The 21,235-nt window shown below is 35.1% G+C and overlaps 1 pseudogene; it reads right to left on the reverse strand.

Moving 5' to 3' along the window:
• Positions 1–21,235, reverse strand: part of LOC138814811 (tubulin beta-2 chain-like) — a 96,382-nt pseudogene that overhangs the window by 52,044 nt on the left and 23,103 nt on the right.

Consider the following 21,235-nt stretch of genomic DNA (forward strand, 5'->3'; position numbering starts at 1 on the left):
TGTGATTTTTTCTTTTTTTGAGGGGGGGGGGTCCGTTGTGGGGCCTGAACTCTGGGCCTTGGTACTGTCCCTCAGCTCTTCAGCTCAAGGTTAGCGCTCTATCACTTGAACCACAGCACCATTTCTGGCTTTTTTCTTTTTGTTTATGTGGTGCTGGGGAATTGAAACTAGGGCCTCATGCATGCAAGCAAGTGATCTACCACTGAGCCACTTTCCTGCCCCTTTCTTGTGATTATTTCTAACATATTTATAAGATGATTTCTTTCTTGCTTTGTATGTCCCTCCCCCACAGTATAACCACTGTTTTCACTGTAGTTGATGTTGGTATAATTTGTGGAGGGGAAGGGAATAAACAAATTGTTTAAATAAGGATACAGGTGGATCCATTGCAACAATGAGATGTACAAGACGTTATGTCAAAAAACGAACTTTACAACTTTGGTGGGGGGGCGCATATGGGGGAAGGGATGGGAACAAAGAAGGAGGCAACAATGCTTGATAAGAAATGTACATTACCTTGCTCATGTAATTGTAACCTCTCTATATGGTACTTTCACAATTAAAAAATGCAATCTTCCCTATCTCCACCTGCAGAATAGCTAGGATTATATATATGCCACCGTGTTCAATGTAAAATTAACTCATTTTTTTGTTTGACTGAGGTTTGAACTCAGGGTGGCATTCTACCACTTTGTCCATACACCAGCTCTTATCAAGTTTTTTATCTTTAGTTTATGGATCACTTAATTCACTCCAAGTATCAATTTCATTTTAATTTTAAGAATTATAGTTTATTTTTGTTTTCCTTAAAATATTTGTGCAAAGGAAGGAATGTTCTGTTTGAAAAATAAAGATAGTTACCCTTTAAAATATTTACTCTGTATTGAAACTCTTAGAAGGCAAGGTATGGCTCAAGTGGCAGAGCACCATTCTTTTTTTTTTAATATTATTTTATTTTATTTGAGAAGATACTGTACAGAGGGGCTACAATTACATGGGCAGGATAATGCATACATTTCTTACCAAGCATTGCAGCCTCCTCCTTTGTTTACCCTTCATCTCCCTTCCCAGCCTCCCCCCTCCCCCCACCCAATTATACCCCCTCCCCTCCCACCGACATTGTAAAGCTGGTTTTGACATGACATTTTGTACTTCTCATTGTTGCAACAGGTCTTGAGTAAAAACCAAGCAAGCATGTGAACAAGCCCAATTTTACCGCACACACACACACACACACACACACACACACACACACACACACACACACACACACTACAACACTTGGCATGAAATTTTAAGCTTTACAGGTATTAATAATTTTACTTCTCACAAAAATGATTGTGTTAACTAATACCTATAGTTAACACATGAAAAGTCACTAGAATTATATATACTATTTTATTTTCCAGACAAGGAAACTGAGTCATGGGAAAGATCAGAGGATATTTTAGAAGAGGAAGCCAGGAATTCTGTTTTAGAACCCACAGGACTTAACACACCATTGACACTATAATACTGCTTGATTTAGTGTATTAAAAATCCCCTCTGTACATTATTTTTACCACACCTCTGATGGACTTCCTGCTCATTGTGTTGATTAAAATTTGACCACTTTCATTAATTCACTAAACATTTTCCCAGAGCTGCCCAGGCTTCTGAAAACACTAAGCTAAGAGATAATTTTGAGGGTCAAGTAAAATCTGCAGAGATAGGTTTGTATGAAGCTAATGAAGTTTAAGCTTAACCTCTTGGGAGCCCTTCAAGATCCTGGAAGAGGAACAAGCTGTGGTCACCCAGTCAAAAATTTTGATACATTTTGAGACATATAAATTCAAATGGATAGAACTAGTATATCTTTCTAACCCAATATCTCCTGTGTCGTTTGGCATGGTTTCTTCCCTTTTTAATTATTTTTAGATAGTTGTAGGAGTTTCAACTAAATGTGTCCCTTTACATGTACAGTGCATTTTGATCAGTTAATGCTTCCATCATTCTCCCCTCCACATATCCATTTCCTTGCCTATTTTCTAATATGTCTGAGTTCCATTTCCACATGTGCAAATTGAATATTATGACTATATTTGCCCACCATTCATCCCTCTATTTTTCTACTCACTTCTCCTTATTTCCCATCCCTCTCACTCATATTTGAGCTCCTTAGTATTCTTTTTGTTAAACTGTTGTTCAAAGTTGTACTAATTTATATTTCCACCAATTAAGGTTCCTTCTCCCCTCCTACTCCATTCTTGTCAGCATTTGTTGCTGTTTGTATTCTTGATGATGGCCATTATGTCTAGAATGAGATGGAATCTTGATTCTGTTTTGATTTGCATTTCTTTTTTGGCTAGAGGTCTTCTACAGGTTGTATTTTTAGGTTAATAACCATGTCCTTTGCTGTGCAGAAGCTTTTTAGCTTGATACAATCCTATTTGCCAAGTCTCTTTTCTATTTTCTAAGTTCCTGGAGTTATATTTAGGGAGTTTCTGCCTACGTCAATACATTCTAATGTTTACTCTTTCCTGTAGTAAAGTTTTAAATCTTATATTGAGGTTTTTGATCCACTCTGAATTGATATTAATTTAAGGTGTGAGAGAGGTCATATATATGGACATTTGGTTTTCCCAGCACCATTTGTTGAAGAGGCTGTCTTTTTCCACCATACATTTTATCAGATAGCTGTGGGTTCTTGTATTCATTTCTTCGCCTTCTAGTCTGTTCCACTTCAGGTCTGTCATACTTTCTAGAGTGGCTAGGACTATTTTGAGATTAACTAAGGAGAATGTGAGTTGGAATTCATTTAGTTTGACTTTACAGAAGTCTCTGATAATCACATATTGAATAATTTATTTACTGATAGTGATTGTACTGTAGCAATAATTTTTATGGCACATTTTTAATAGAAACATTGAGCAAAGCTGTTTAATTGTTTAATCATTTGTTAATGAAGAGGAATTCATCACATAGATTGAGAGAATATTTTGGTTCTCTTGCTGATTGATATATATACACTTAAAATTGATGAAAGCAACATAATTGTTAGACACACAGGTTAATGAGTGTCTAAGTAAGTTGAAAATGATTTAAGGTTAGTCTCTGGACAGGAAAAAAATAAAAGGATCTAAGAATATAGAACTCACCTAGAAAAAACTTCAGAGAAAGGATTTCACAAACAAGACAATTCAAAACTGAAAATATGGAAGAATGAAAATATAGTCAATTATATTGTATGAAAGTATGAATTATTTTTTATAAAATATATTAATAAACAATTATCATTTTACAAAAGATTTATAGTATAACCTAAAATAGTAAAATACCTTTTCATTTCAAAGAATGAAAAAAAAGATACCAAAGGAATATGGGATAACTGCAAAAGACGTTACATATGGATGATGGGAATATCATAAGGAGTAAAGGAAAAGAAATAGAAAAAGTATTTGAAATAATAATGACAGAACTTTCCCCAAATTAATGTCAGGTATGAGCTACACTTTCAGGAGAAACTCTGGTAACAGCAAGTTACCAGAATGAATTCTGCAAACAACAATAAAGGCCCCTAAAAGAAGAAAAAAATCCTCACACAAACAGGTATATGTGGCATGCTGTAATAGTTCATGGTTATAAATTAAAAATAGCCAAAAGGTCTAAGCATCTTGCAGAACTGTAGTACAGGTGATGACAAGTCCCTGGACACTTTCCTGATGTCTATGACAATCAGAGGGAAACCTTCCTTGACCCCATGAGAGCAGAACTTTCTAGAGGATTACGAGGTTCCTATGACAATGAGTCTGAAATACCTTATTTTCCCTGGGGACAAAGTCATTACACTACTTATAAGCTATATGAATCTTAAAATGAAGCTTACTCCTGCAAAATCTGCTTAAAGTGCATTTATGAAAGAAAGAACTGATAGCTCAATATAAGAATAAGAAAATGGGAAGCATTCCTAAACTCTGAAAATGGAATTCTCAAAGTTAGTCAGCTGACTACTGACCATATACATGCCCTGGACCTGCTTCTATTTTCTACATTGTAACACTGCTAGTGGTTCATACCTGTAATTATAGCTACTCAAGAGGCTGAGATCCTAGGATGGCAGGTCAAAGAAGTCAGACTGGGCAGAAAAATACCAGAAAATCTTATCTCCAATTAACCAGCAAATAGCCAGAGGTATGACTCAAATGGTAGCATGCTAGCCTCAAATCTCAAATAAATAGAGAGAGAATCCAAGGCCCCGAGTTCAAGTCTCAATTCCGGCACACAGAAAAACAAACTAAAAGAATACTGTTATGGGGGGAGGGGAGCATCAAAAATATAAAAAAATAAAAAAGAATACTGCTAAAGGAAAGTTTTTGAGTATTAGAAGGGGCTCAAGATTTATAACTTTATATTATATACGCATATAATACATACAGCTATAATTTAAAATATATAATCAATTTATACATGTAAGAGAGTCCAATCATGATATAGATTATATAATATGTTTTTCCTTTTTTTACTTTTTTATTGTGAAAATACTGTACAGAGAGATTATAATATATTTTTCTATGGACGAACAAAGACAAGAATTTCATTTTTAGAAGCCAAACAAGTAAGAATATGAAGTGAAATACTTAAACTCTACTAAAAACAAAAATCACTAACGTGGAATTCTGAACCCATGAAATTATCCTTCATCAGTCAGATAAATATAATTGACATCTACATTAGAAGGGATTGTTTTCAAGTTCACACATGAAAAAAAAAAAAAAGGTCACACATGAGCTTTCATCGAGACAGAGAAAATTCCAGGTAAGAAGATAAATGAAAACAATAGAAATAATATAATACCTGCTCTTGGACCAAATAGAATTAAACTTGAAATCCATAATATAAATTAATAATAGAAAGATACTTAAAGATTAAACACTGCTAGGTGTCCAGGGTACATATCTGTTGTCTTAGCTATGTGAAAGGCTGAGACTAGGCAGATTGATGTTCCAGGCCAGCCAGGGTGGAAAACAAAAGTCTTCAAAACTTCATTTAATGGAATGAAGATGGTATACACCAGTCATCTCAGCAATGATGAAAATCCATATGGGAAGGAGGTGAGACACATCTCAGAAGTATATAACCAATGCTAAAAAGACTGGAGATATGGATCAGCAGTATGACACCTGACTAGCAAATGTGAGGGCCTGAGTCAAACTCCAGTGTCACCTAAACAAAGAAACGAACAAATATATCTCAAACTGTGAAATGCATCAGAAGCAGTGCTTTGAAAGAAACTTCTAGCACTGAATGCATACAGTAGGAGGTAGACCTCAAGTTATTAAACCAAGTTTCTATTTTAGTTAACTAGAAAAATTCCTGAGTTCAATCTCTAATACCACTACCACCACCCAGAAAAAATAAATGAAACTTGTAGAAAATCCATACATCGAAACCTGCAATGATAAATTCAAAAGTAATTCTTTGAAAAGATCAAGAAAATCAGTAAGATACTACTTAAGATGAGGATAAGATAAATTAACAATATGAGAAATAAAAGAGATATCAGATAATTTCAATGATGTTAAAGTATAATAAAGATAACAAAGGAATATTGTGAACAAACCTATGCCACAAATTTGATAATCTAAATGTAATAGACCAATTTCTTCCAAAATATCTGTCAAAACTTACACAAGAAGAAATCAAGCAGGATAAGTCTGAATCAATTGAAAAAAATTGAATAGCTAGGATTACAGGTGTGAGAACCAGAACCTGTCCATCTTAATGTATTTTTAATGACTTCAAGTCTATCAAGTTATCACAAAGACTGTGAAATCTTATTACTTATTTATCCCTTTTTATACTAGGTGCTATTCTAGGTGTTTTTCCATGTATTATTAACCTGTGTGATAGTTACATTATGCTTTGAGGTTGGTGTAACTACAAATTTTCCAGAAAGAAATTGATGCAAAATAAATTGTTCAATTCTATGAGGCGGTTTAAATGGCACACCGGGGGCTCAAACCAGAATTTGGTGTTTGTGCCTTAGTGCAGTGTACTCCTCTCTGTGCCACTTCTGTGAGATAGGATGCATTTATAATTCCCTACCTGGATTTCTATTTCACTTTGAATTCTATAGCATTTGCTATGGGTTCCATAGCTTTGTTTTTATTTCCTCTGTTGTAATTTTAGGTCTTAGAAAGGGCAGTGATTATTTTTTTACTCTGTCCTATTGTTTCAGACTTTTAGACTATATATGGACCCAGCATTATAAAGCAATTTTCCACTGGTCTAGATAATTTAGCACACACTGCAAACTCTGAAAGCTTCAATTGGGAGATATGTCCAATTACTTTCCAATCTATTTTTATGTAATAATCAATTTTGAAAGGATAAACCATATTCTGTTTGTAGGATTTGCATTTTGCTTAAAATAAAGTCCAATTTCTGAGATTCTCTAATAAGCATTGTAGATTATCCAAAACCTTAGCAAGTCAAATACTTGTCTCACTTCTTCGTCTACCAAGAAGAAACCTGGAGTTCCCCAATCTTAATATTTTGTGCCATTTTGAGCATAATATTGTAACAGATCCGAAGGCCCTTTGACTGAGGGGCACTATCATTTGGGCTCAGAGATTAACCAAAAGCAGTATAAAAGCTTGGCATCTCAGCTTCCACTTTATATCCACCTACCAGACCAATGACTTACTGTATCCAGGTTCCAGCTGAGAAATCCTGAGATGATGAACTGCCTGGCTCTCTATGAGTACTGCCTTCCAACTCTCACCACATGAACACGTGTGTGACTGGGACTTTAAAATTATGCATTTGTTATTGGATGCTGGTGTCTCACACCTGTAATCCTAGCTACTCAGCAGGCTGAGATCTGAAGATCCTGATTCAAAGCCAGCCAAGGCAGGAAAGTCAGTGATATGTATTTCCAATTAGGTAGCCCTGAAAAGCCCAAAGTGGAGCTGTGGCACAAGTGGTACAGTGCTAGCTTGACTATAAAAGCTAAAGGAGTGCATCCAGGCCCTGAGTTCAAGACCTAAGAGTAGAACAAAAAACCAAACTACAAAAACAAAAAATATGCATTTCTCTCCTGCCACTGCCTTTTCCTCCTATATAAAGCTAAAGAAAATGTGTACTCAACTTGGGAGGGGGAAGGAAGTAGCTGGGGAGGTGGGGAGGGAAGGTATGGTAGAGGAAAAACAAAGGAGGAGGAAATAATGTTCAATAGGAAATGTATTCATTACCTTACTCATGTAACTGTCCCTCTGTATTCTATTTTTATAATAAAAAACATAAAAAAGAAGAAAATATATGCTTAGTCTGGACCTATGGAACCAGGAGTATATTCCTGGACCCTGTAACAATGGGTTTCATCTATCAAAGTTAATGGACGTATCTTTGATGCTTATATTCATAAGCCAACTATTTGGCATTTTGAATTTATGACAACATTTTTTGCTAGCTTTCAGACTTGAACTCAGAGCCTTGCACTCTTGCTTGGATTCTTCTCTCAAGTCTGGTGATCTCCCACTTGAACCACAGCTCCACTTCTGACTTCTTGTGGGTTAATTGGAGATAAGAGTCTCTTGGATTTGCCTACCTAGGCTCACTTTGAACTGTGATCCTCAGATCGCAGCTTCCTGAGCAGCTTAGAATACAGGCCTGAGCCGCTGGCACCCTCCTATAACAAATATTTTTAACTTTTCAAAACCTCTGTGATCACCTGCCCTTGGAACAGGTAGCAGTACTCTGTTCTATACCAATTTTCCTCCACAGCAGCTAAGCAATCGTCCCAGAGAAATCTTCCCTTACCTCCTACTACCCTGTCCCTAGACACTTCTCTAACCCCAATTTCTGTCTCTCTGCTCACACTGTCTTCATTTTCTCCACACTACTTACTGTCTTCTAAAGTAACAAGTTGAACTATAAGAAATTCTGATTCATTTAGGGTAGAAGCTCTTGTTTGGTTTCTATGTTTACTTCCACATGGTCCAACATTAAAACAAGACATTTTATCTGCTTCATCAGTCACCTATCCCTACTTCCCTAAATCCAGTACCTGGCAGATATAATAAGATATAAACCATCTTTTCAATCTCAATCATTTCCTTCAATACTGAGTTAAGATAAAAAAAAATCAGGATGATAATTGACAGCACTTCCACAGAGAAGGCCTTTGGGTGTGATTTCTCTACATGTCTAATGATACACCTTTCAATACACACACACATCAACCCTGATCCCACCACACGTTGTGAGCATGCCACAGCCATTGCTCTGTCATGGGATTGTAATATAAATTCCATTTAATAGTGTCATTACATAATGGAGTTTTTTGTGTTTCCCTGTGAGCATGATACTTGTTAACTTTGTAGCAAATTTAACAAGCATCTCAGTGACAACCAAACCTCTACATCTTTTTCCTGTGAAAGGTGCAATGGGGAATGATACCAGGCAGGCCTGTATCCTTATATTGATTCAGTTAATCAATTTTATGATGGAATCATTATTTTGAACTTATTCTGCTAAACTGTAGTTAGTTTGCCAGATAGCATTTTTTGAAAATGGAAGAGCTTTGTGGTGCTAGGTCCTCTCCAGGAGCAAACCCACACAAAGGGATAGATTTTTCTATATCTCTTGCTCAACAATCTATTTTGTAAATATTTCTAATTGTGGATTGTTTTTTGCAACTCCTAACTCTTGAACTCAAGTCCTGTGCAATGTCCCTGAGCTTCTATTACTCAAGGATAACACTCTACCACTTGAGCCACAGCAACACTTCTGGCCTTCAATGAGGAATTGAACCCAGAACTTCATGCAAGCACTCTACCACTAAGCCACATTCCAAGACTATGGGTTTTGTGTGTGTGTGTGTGTGTGTGTGTGTGTGTGTGTGTGTGTGTGTGTGTGTGTGTGTGGGTGTGTGTGTGTGTGGGTGTGTGTGTATTGGTTCTGGGCTTGAACTCAGGGCCTGAACACTATCCCTGAACTTTTGTACTCAAGGCTACTGCTCTATCACTTGATAGCTCCACTCCAGGGTTTTGGTGATTAATTGGAAATAACAATCACACCAACTTTCTTGTTCAGGCTGGCTTCAAACCATGATCCTCAGATCTCATCCTCCTGAGTAGCTAGAATTACAGGCGTTGGAAATCTAATTCTGTTTGTTTTATTTTTGCTTGCAAATAAACCTATGCACATTGAATTTCAAACTTTACACTGGAATATTGTTTATATGTTTGATGAATAGTGATATTTCTATTGCAATGTTCATCAGAAAAGTATGAATAATTTCTGAAATTGGGTCATTATTTCTGTAGTCAATAACATTGTGATAACAAGTCCAGTCTCTGGCAAATGATTTAAAAATTTATTCTCTGAGATCAATTCATCTTTTTAAATTTGTACCTATCTTCAGTGATCTTAAGGATCACTTAAGGAATAATAATAGGAAGTACTAGTTTGGGGACTATAATAACTGCTCTTGCATTTTACATTAATGAAATGTATGTGAGAAAAATTAAGTTTTTAATTACCTTTTCTCTGAAATTTCCAAACTACCAACAAATTATTTGATAACCTGAAGTTAGTGGTGACTCTGGGGAGGAAGGACCTTGATTTGCAGCATTTGCCAAATTTTGTGCTGTAAGTAGTCCCATAATGGGCTATTTTAAGCTAATCAAAAGTTAAGCCCTTTTATATTTCTAAGTACTTTGTCACGGATTTTTGTAAAGTCAAAGATGCATTCGCCTTCCAGCTGACTATTATACTATGAAACTCCTCTTCAAAAACATTGGCCAAGATAGAAAAATAACAGTTACTCTGTCATTTCAGAACTAAAATATGTGGCTTAGATGGTAAGACTTCCTTCAGTGCAGTTTACTCTATGGTTAACAGGTGGCTTATTGGCTTCAACTGTTGATAATCCAGCACTGATCCTAGATTCAGAATCAAAGTAAAACTTCACAGTTACAGCCAGAGTTTATTCAGTACTTGCTTTTAAATTAGAAAATAAGCTTAAATAGTTAAAACACAAATAGGGCACAGATTTACTTTAATCTGTCAAAAAGATAAATAAATATTTAATGGTTTAAATTGTGACCTTCAAAAATAGGTACAAAGTCTGACCCTTCTATTACCTTTGCGTACCTGGGAGTATGATCTCATTTAAACATAGGCTCTTTGCAAATATAGTCAATAAAGGATCTTAGTGAGACAACATGTGAATTTAGAGTAGACCCTAAACCCAATGATAAGGTAATTTCAGGGATTGGATTTGTTTGGGTTGTTGTGCAGTACGGCACAGATCATAATTTACCCAAAAGACTCAGCTACTCAATCCCAAGCTGCTTGTTCCCATGGAAATATGACCTGCCAGATCTTCTGGGTGTTGTTCTTTTGTTTCGTTTGGTTTTGTTTTCCTGAGGAGAAGCCAGAAGCAAGATTTTCATTTGATAGCACTGTAGTTTTAAATGTCTCAAGCAAGGGAAAAGGAAGAAAAGAGAAAAAAATGATTGGTTCTTTTCAGGTTTTGAACAAATGTATGACCTTTGCTTTATAAAGTAACGTCTAGATCTAAAAGAGTTATGCTAATTTGTTGCTTGGTAATTGTCATTGTTTCTCAGTGCCTTCAATTAACAATGCTTCCAAATAAAATAGGCTTAAAATTTGTCATCCTTTATCATCCTAGTTAGAGTGGCCGATGTGTATACAGGAATATCTTAAATTTACAGGCAACTGGTTTTCTAGAACCATTTTGAAGTAAAGAATTTCAAATGATGAAAGTGTGGTATTACAAAACAATAATTTATTTTGAAGGTTCATCTTTTTCATATACTGCAAGGTAAGCTATTGGGCTGTTGGGTGCTCATAATAAAAATGATTGTATAAAGAATTTTAATCTCCCATTTTAGGTTTTAAGCCTACAACTTTTAGAACTAGTTATGTCTTTAAAAAGTCAACTATCCAAGTGAAAAAGGAAATCCATTTTCTCAATTTTCAATCTAATTTGAAGAACATATTTTTAGCTATGGGAACAATAGTTAGCTCTGCCTGATGACATGTTGTCTTTAAATTTTATGAAAAGAAAGAATTAGAAACAATTTCGAGGCTATATATTGCAGAACATAGAGGAGGAGGTTATATTGTAATTTGATTCTTTATTATTATATGCTGTGAGGTTACAAAAGATGGTGACAATTTACATTATTCAGAGGTACAGCTCATGAAGCACTGCCATGGTAGCTGGAAGTCTGACTACAGAATTGGTCCAGACAAGACCCGCCTGCCAAGAAAGCAAACTAAAATGACGTGATATGATAAAAACAAATGAGTGAAAAAGTGGCTACAGCCATTTCCTATCAAATAAAATGATGAAAGAAAGACAGATGGGCCTCGTGGAGCAAGATGGTCGGGTTAACAGTGAGGATAAAATATTTAACTAAAGGCAGCCACTATTGTTGCAAATATATTTAATAAGTTGAAATAAACAAGTGTATATAGCCATAAAGACGAACTGTAGTTCATTGTAGTTCTCTGAAGAGGAATATGGGATATATGGAAAACAAATTATCATAGGAATAGGAATGGGCAACAAAGATTTGCATAAATGAAATAGAAATAAAAGCTGTTTTCTGGAAAACTAATTGTTTTTTATAGGTGGATGATTCATAGATGATCTGTGTGTGTGTGTGTGTGTGTGTGTGTGTGTGTGTGTGTGTGTGTGTGTGTGTGTGTGTGTGTGTACGCGCGCGCGCGCTGTTGTCACTGGGCACTGGGACTTGAACTCAAGGCCAGGGTACTATCCCATAGGCTTATTGCTCAAGGCTGGTGCTCTAGAAGTTCCAAATATAACTTCTCCTAGTTAGCTGGAGATAAAGTCTTCTCTGTCCTGGCTGTCTTCAAATTGTGATCCTCAGATCTCAGCCTCTTGAATAGTTACAATTACAAGCATGAGACATGAGTCAGTGGCTACCTGATAAGTCTATGCATGTTTTTTTGTTTTGTATGTTTTTAAATATTCTCTTTTAAGAAAAACCATGAAACATATGAAAATAAAACTTAGTTGAATTAAAAATTTAGCCAGACTTTGTGAAATATTAAATGCCTTAAGATGTGTATTGCCTGGGATTTCACTTCTAAAATAAATAATTTAAGCCTTTTTATTTGAGAGATGAGAAATAATTTTCTTCTCAAATGCACATTTCCAAAAGATTTTGGAATGTTGTCTCTAGTGATTTTGACTTTTTTAGGAGATGAATAATGATGAAATTATATTTTATTCAGGGTTCAGAAATCTAGCAAACATTTTTGGTTTGCATAAATAAACAAATGGTTAACATTCTATTTTAAAATAAAACAAAATATTCTCTTTTGGTAAAGTTTCCCATAGAAACCTAAGAAAAATAAAATAAATAAATGAGAACATCACTGATGCTTTGCTCCGAATGATTTACAGTATCCAAAAGTTTTCACTTGCTTTGTGCTAATATTGTCCATGACCATTACATGGGTTTTCAGGAAAAGCTATTATCCATTATGTATACCATTCATAATTGACTCATAGCTCTTACCAACATGCTGTTGAAATTCTTTTCACTTACTATTTTGGGAACAAAGAAAAACTCAAGGGATTTTTATGCAAAATTGGTAGTATTTCCCCCATTTCAGAGTCCAGGAAGGCAATGTAAACTTTTATGACTCTCCTGAGTCTCAAATTATTCTGCTTTAAATATTCCCTGTATGAGAAATAAAAAGAAGCAATCTATATGTGTGAACTATTTTTAATGTCAGTTTAAACAGATGTTTATCCAAAGAAGTCATACAAATCATCATCATTAGTCTTTGAGAGTATGTTCGCCATCATTATCAGGGAAGGCAAGTAAAATTATCTTAAGATATTATTGCTGTTAAGATGGCTATTATAAAAAAAGATAAGAAAACAGATAAGAGGAGTAAAACAACTATTGTCAATCAGATAGAGAATTCAGAACCTAGATCTCAGAACCTTTGTGCTCTCTTGAGGGTAATTTAAAATAGTGCAATAACTATGGAAACCAGTATAAAGATGCCTCATAAAACTAAAAATAAAACTTCTATATGATTAGTAATTCTACATTTGGATATATATCTAATAGATTAAAATCAGGATCCCATCAAAGACCTTGGAGTCAAAGCAGACACTCTGAAAACATTACAGGATGGAGTAGAAATAAACCCTAGGTCTCCGTTGCACAGGCCGAAATTTTTTTAATAGAGATCCAGAAACACAACAAATCAAAGAAAGGTTGGACAAATGGGACTGCATGAAATTGCAGAGCTTCTCATGGCAAAGGACATAGCTAGCAAGATCAATAGAATACCGATGTATTGGGAGAAATCTTCACTAGCCATACATCGGTCAAGGGTCTCATATCTAAAACATACCTTGAACTCAAAAAAATTAAATCCCCCAACAACAAATCTTCAAAGAAACAAGTGGGCTAAAGACTTAAAGAGAAACTTCTCTGAAGAGGAAAGAAGGATGGCCAATAGACACAAGAAGAAATGCTTAACCTCCCTAGCCATAAAGAAATGCAGGAGCTGGGAAGGTTGCTCAGTGGTAGAGCGCTTGCCTTGCATGTATGAGGCCCAGAGTTCGATTCCTCAGCACCACATAAGCAAAAAGAAAAAAAAAGCCGGAGGTGGTGCTGTGGCTCAAGTGGTAGAACGCAAGCCTTGAGCTGAAGAGCTGAGGGACAGCGCCCAGGCTCAGAGTTCAGGCCCCACGACCAGACCCCCCCCCCAAAAAAGAAATGCAAATCAAAACAACATTGAGATACCACCACACTACAGTTAGAATGGCTAAAATCAAGAAGTGTAATAATAACAGATGCTGGAGGGGATGTAGACAGAAGGGAACCTTAAGTCATTGTTGGTGGGAGTGTAAACTTGTTCAACCACTTTGGAAAGCAGTATGGAGATTCCTCAAAAGACTCCACAGAGAACTCCCCTATGACCCAGCAATCCCACTTTTGGGCATTTACCCAAATGTTTATGAACAACACCACACTAAAGCTACCAGCACGACTATGTTTATTGCAGCATTATTTACTATAGCTAAGATATGGAACCAACCCAGATGCCCCTCAGTAGATGAATGGTTCAAGAAAATGTGGTATATATACACAATGGAATTCTCTGCCTCCATCAGAAAGAATGGCATTGCCCCATTTGTTAGGAAATGGAAAGATTGGAACAAATTATATTAAGAGAAGTAATGCCGGCCCAAAGAAACATAGGTCCCATGGTTTCCCTTATTTGCAATATCTAGTATATGTCTGAGTCAAGCAGAAAAGGTCAGATAAGGTGATGTTAGGGAAATGAACACTAAGATATGTATTCAAATGTTTTTTTTCTTTCATGCGATTTTTCTAACACATTTATAAGATTATTTCTTTGTTGCTATGTATGTCCCTCCACTACAGTATAACCCTGCTTTCACTGTACTTGATGTAGGTATAATTTGTGTAGGGGAAGGGGAAAACAAATTGTTTAAATAGGGATACAGGTGGACCCATTGCAACAATGAGATGTACAAATCGTTATGTCTAAAACGAACTTTACAAACTTGGTGCGGGGGGGGGGGAGTGGGAGGAGGATTGGGTGAGAGGGAAGGGGTAGGATGTGAAGGGATGGGAAGGGGAAACAAAAGAGGAGGCTACAAGAGGCTACAATGCTTGATAAGAAATGTACTCATGGGCTGAGAAGGTGGCTCAGTGGTAGAGCGCTTACCTTCCAAGCATGAGGCCCTGGGTTCGATTCCTCAGCACCACATAAGCAAAAAGAAAAAAAATGGAAGTGGTGCTCTGGTTCAAGTGGTAGAGTTCTAGCCTTGAGCTTGACTGGACACCCCCCCAAAAGAAAAGAAAAGAAATGTACTCATTATCTTTCCCATGTAATTGTAACCCTCTGTAAAGTATTTTCACAATAAAAATAAATAAATAAATAAATACATAAATAAATAAAATAAAATCAGGATCCCAAATAGACATCAATATTTCATATTTTTTGCAAAATTATTCACAATAGCCAATATAATGAACCAAACCAAGCATTCCCCAATAGATGAATGCAGAAAGTACAGTATGTACAGACAAAGGGATATAAATGAGCCTTAAAAAATTCTGCTACAGAAAAGGTCAAAAGCTATGCCCATGTGGCCATAGAAGATGACCCTAAGTGAAATTAACCCCAAGATGGGGACAAAAGTGTTTTTTTCTTTCTCACTGTTGTTTTTAAATTACTAGGTGATTTTTTTGTATGTTCTTCCCATCATGGTATAACCCCTGTTGAAACTCTATTTGATTTCAGTGCTCTGCATCTTCTAATGTGGGGAGTGGAAGGGAAATAACAAAGTGCTGAAACAAGAATACAGTTTGACCCATTGTAACAATGAGATGTACAAAACACTTTGTTGAAAATGAACTTTACAACTCTGTACAACTTCGGTGTCGGGGAGAGGGAGGAGTTCGGGAGATGGGGAAGGAAGGAATAGTAGGGGGAAAACAAAGAATAAGTAACAATGCTCCATAGGAAATGTATTCATTACCTTATTCATGTAACCATAGCCCTTCTGTAGAGTATCTTTACAATAAAAAAATAAGTTCTGCCAAGTTCCCCAAAAGGTGTGAACTGGAGGACTTTATGTTAAGTGAAATAAGCCAGTCACAGAAGAATGCCTATGAGATTTGGCTTCTTTGAGGTATCTATAATGATCAAACCTACAGAGACAGGGAACATAGTGGTGGTTTCCAACAACTGAGGGGAAGGGGAAAGTGGAAAGTTGCTTGATGAGAATAATGATTGGGATTTTTTTTCTTGTGACTATCCTGGGACTTTAACTCAAGGCCTGGATGCTATTTTGCTCAAGTTTAATGCTCTACCATTTGAGCCACATCTCCAATTCCAAATTTCTTAGTACTTAATTAGAGATGAGTTCTATGGGCTTTCTTGCCAGGGCTCACTTCGTACGAAGATCTTTAGATCTCAGCCTCCTGAGTAGCAAACATTACAGGCATGAGCCACTGGTGCCCAGTAAGAAAAAAACTTTATGTTGGATAAGTATGTTCTGGAGATTGGTTTACAATATGGTGCTTGTAGTTAACAATTCAATATTGCATATGCCAAAATTTAAGATGTTTAGATTTCATAGCAAGAGTTTTTGCTACAAAAGAAAAACAAGGGAATATGAAGAAATTTTGGGTTGGATATGTCTATTACCAGGAGGGAAAAAGGAGCAAATTATTCTGTAATCTGTTTATATTATCTCCAAAGGATCATGACCTAAAAGCCCAAAAGCTTTGTCTGCATTTAGCAGGTGACAGTGGTAATCATTTCTACTAGACATTGAATCAGTAATGTTGAGTAGAAATCTAGAGTGGGAAAGTGAATGTTTATGGCTTTTGAAGTTCTCAGTTCCTGGAAATTTCCATACTGATTACAAGCAAGTGAGGAGAAATAGGTGAAATTAATCCACACAAATATACTCTAAAACATATAGTGGTCCTGCAAATTACACACTCTCAAACATATTTCTCATCAATTTCTGAAAACCACTCACAAAATTCTCAAGTAGAGAGAAAACTTTTGAAAGAATTTTATATTTAAAATGCTAATTGGAGTCATATACTGCTTTTTTGATTGGGAATTTAGTTTGTCAGGTAGCATTATATTTCTTCTAGAGTTAATGAGGTTTATAAAAAGATGAGGCAAAGTAAGAATGTTCCTAAACATTGCAAAGATACATTCATTTCCCTGTCCCGAATAAGAATCAATTTTCAATATCCAAGATACCTTCTTTTATGACCTTTATAGAATTATAAATATCAGAACATGCCCTTTTTAATTGTCCAAATTTCTGACAGGAAAATATCTAAATTATTTACCGTCAGCTTTCTTACTTTTGTACTCTTAGCTCTAAGCCCAGTGCTTGACATGTAAGTGTCTAATAATTGTTAGATGAGAGGGAAGGTATTCTTAGACGAATTCAGTCCTTTTGATCAAAGATATAGCCTCTGTCAATATTGTTACCTTGTCACCATAAGGTATTCATTAACAACTTTTGTCAATGTAGGAGAAAATCTTGTCAAAGTAACGATGTTTTATAACAAAGGCAAGGCTTGCCATGAAAAATTTTAACTTGGGAAATGAAATCAGTATTAATCAGTGAAAAACATTATATTTTCATCTCTGTCACTATAGTAGCAACTGGATTTCTGCTTGTTTTGATCTCTATCCTTTATCTTCTATCTTTTATCTTCGATCCTTTATCTCTGCTCTTTCAAAACTAGGATTGAGAAGGAGTTCATGTCTAAGGAGGGGGATAGAAGAGTAAGATAGAGTAGAAAGAAGGAAAAAATTACTGTAGAATATTAATTGATTTCAGTATAATGCTGCCCATTTAGGAAGTATGTATGGTTACTTATTTTTATCCGAACATATGAAAATACTAAGATGGTCTCAGTAAAAATAGCACTTAAACCAAAATTACACCAAAGCCTAATGTTTACACCAGGTGGTCACAACAGTTCAGGAGAATTGAGCATCAGCAATTGCACATCATAACGAAGGATGACAGGTTGTGTTCAGGATGAAAAAGGACTCAAATGACCCAAGAAGGGATTAATGATGATAACTCAGTTTTTCTCTACCACCTTGGAGACAACTCTAGAAGATCTTAATAATATCAAAAAATAATAATAAACATATAGAAGTGTAACAATATTAACAATACAGGTCGATATCTTAAGATGCACAATGGATTATGGTTAACCTTGTCATCATTTAAAAGTACAACTTACAACATAACTATGCAGATAAAATGATTAGTGTAACTGACTGTGGAATGCATCATTTTAGTTGTAGACCCTGAACCACGAAGATATTTTGAATTGTGGTCACTTTTGTAGTCATGTTTGTAATATTTGTGATGTTATTCTGGATACATAAAAGGCAAATAAATGTTTTAATACTATTAGTAAGAAATATTTTCAGAGACAGAGATGAAAGAAGAGGAGAAAGCTGAGGAGAGAAATTCAAAGATGTTGAAGTAAAAACCTTGTGTATTTAAACTTAAGTTAGAAATATTAGGCAGAATTCATGATTGCTATTTTCCCCTCTAAGGAAAAATGCAGCTATTTTTAAGGCATGGGAGTATGACAAATCAGATGCAATGAACATGGAGAATTCCAAATTGTCATATAAAAATGTGCTCCTAAATGGAACCAGAGCTCCTTGGGAAAATGGTTGGTTCTTTGTGTAGGACAGGAAGTATTCTTTGAGTATGAACATCTGATGTATTTTTGTATCAGAAAGCAAGAAACAAAAACTAATGAGGTTATGTCAAAAATAGGATGCCAAAATCTAGGTGCCATTGGCTCATGCCTATAATCCTAGCTATTCAGGAGGTTGAGATCTCAGGTTTGAAGTCAGCCAGGGTAGGACTCTGATCTCTGGCCAACCACCAGAAAACCAGAAGGTAATGATATTGTTCAAAACATGTTTAGCTGACTTAACTGTAACATCTCCATACATCACTTTATAATAATAATAAAAGTGCACAAAAGGAAAATAAAGTAAAACTAAAAAGAATAAAATTGCAATGTAATATAAGTTGCTTCTGTTGGTACTTAAAAGGAGGCAGAGGAACAAAAATGAAAATCACATACCAAACTCATTGAAATATGTATGTCATTGTTAAAACATCAACTCATTATTTTAACTATTAGTAACTTTAAAAAATTTAAGCAATTATCCTATATTTACTTACAAATGTTATTTCAGATAACTATAAAGAAATAAATTATAAAGGAATACAGAAAGATTCCAGTTAGTTAATTGTGAAGGATAAAAAAAAGTCATATTTAAACACTAAGTAATGATGATCAATATATGCCAGAACTTTTAGCTAAAATCTTGATGTAGAGCTTTACAATGAAAGGAATCATGTTGGCAAATCCTTGAATTCACTGAGGGTCTCAGCACCAGTAACTTCTGGCATAATATATTACTAAAGCAATAGCACCTCCTATTATTTATCCTTAAGAGCACTTTCTCCTTCAAATAATGAATCTGATTCACTTCAGTATTTAGTGCTCATTTCCAATCAATGGGAAATACTTTAGTACAAGTCAATTGCCATAGGAGGAAATAACCACGTGCATTTGCAGATATTCAAGAAAATAATTGACTAATTTCTATAATAAGCTAAAAACATAAAGGAAGAGAGTGAAAGAAAGAGCATGAGATTTTAAGACAACTTAAAAGACCAACAAATAGGAGCAATACAAGATAAACTCAGATATACAAGAAGCATAGATACGAAAATGATGGTCCAAGGCAGGCCCCGAGAGAAAATGGAAACGGGTGACTCTCTCCAAAAAATAACGAAGGCAAAAGAAGGGCTTGGGACATGTCTCAAGTAGGAGATCACCTGCCGAGCAACTATAAAACCCTGGATTCAAATCCCAGTATAAGCAAACAAACAAAAAAGTAAGACCAATAAATATCAGCAGATTGATTTTTATGCTTATTTCCCAAAACAAAATGAAATAAAACAATGGTAATGATAATATGGAAATGGGCTCCTAATTGAAATATAACAAAGACTCACTAATTTGGGTAGCTGTGATAATACTCCTTTGTCAGAGACATCTTGAAATGTTAAAACATGGAATAACATGATTTTGCTATTGCTTTAAAATATTCAAGGAGAAAGAGAGTAGGAAGAAATAAAATAATTTTGGAAACATGTTGATGGGGGTTTCAGGTAGTGAATGGGTGTTAGAAATGTTATACTTCACTATACTTTTGTCTGGAAAATGTTACAATAATTCTTAAAAGTTTCACTTTTTGGTAAGTTGCGCCATCAAGTTACATAGAAGAGAAACATATTTAAAAATATGGATTGCTAAAGTTTAGAGTTGAATCCAAGTTTAAAGAAGAAATTAAGTCATTTGGTTTAAACAATAAACAATCTGCCACAAACTGGTATCCTTTACTGATGTGGTGAGACTATCACAAACCTTGGAAGATGTCAAAATAAGTCCAAACATGATGAAGAGAGTAAGTCTTATAGTGTAGCTCTGGTCTTAGTCTGGTGTAAAATCATAAAATGTTAACACATGGTCCTGATATGTTTTAATAAATTTAATTGTATACTTCATAACACATTTTGTAAGTCATTGAATTTGTGGGACCTTTGCTGTGCAAAGATTTGATGTATTAAAAGAATAAGTTATGTTAAATTATAATTGCAATGTTGTATAGAAATACTCAAATCTGCTGGGCGCCAGTGGCTCATGCCTGTAATCCTAGCAAATGAGCTGGCTGCGATCTGAGGATCACAGTTCAAAGCCAGCCCGGGCAGGAAAGTCTATGAGACTCATCTCCAATTAACCACTAGAAAACTGGAAGTGGCGTTGTGGCTCATGTGGTAGAGCACTCTCCTTGAGCTGAAGAGCTGAGGGACAGCATCCCAAGCCCAGAATTCAAGCCCCATGACTGACAAAAATAAAAATTAAAAAATTAACTAAATAAATAACGAAATACTCACATCTGTAATCAATGCTTAGATGCTCAGAAAAATATTTGTTTCCAAACTTTCAAAAGATTCATAAGATTTTCATTAGATGCACAAAAGGACCTTAGTGAATTTTTAAATTATTTAGCACTTACTTGGCATTTAAAAATCCTGTCAAAATTAGTATTCAGAAATTTAAAGCTTTATGTTATTTTTTTTACTAAAGAAGAAAAAAATCCATCCTATGAAAATTGAAACACACTATGTTTATTTTAAGATGCTTTCTTTGTTCAGGATTTTATGAACTTTTTAGAATTCTAGGATCTTTCATTTGCATATTGAAAAGGAATCATGACACTTCACATTTGTCATGACTGATATAAGTTGATTTGATTATTTGCTGTTTAAAATAGAAGAGGTTGTGTGTTTGTGTAATGTACATTCACATAATCATTTTCGTAATGAAACAATTGTATTTGCAATACATACCTCTTGGTGAATAAATCTGATCAGGACACTACTTAAGACAGACGTCATTGAGATATGCCCTAGAGCAATGTATCTCCTGAGACAAAGATAATGATTACAGGACTAAATGTTCATATTTTAATTAATTAATTTTAATTTAAAAATTATTTTTACATAGCTAGTCACATCTTTTTTTTTGAAAGAATTCTGTTATATAAC

This window comes from Dipodomys merriami, unplaced genomic scaffold (genome assembly GCF_024711535.1).
Source record: "Dipodomys merriami isolate MVZ:Mamm:240054 unplaced genomic scaffold, mDipMer1.0.p SCAF_1068, whole genome shotgun sequence".
Taxonomy (NCBI): domain Eukaryota; kingdom Metazoa; phylum Chordata; class Mammalia; order Rodentia; family Heteromyidae; genus Dipodomys; species Dipodomys merriami.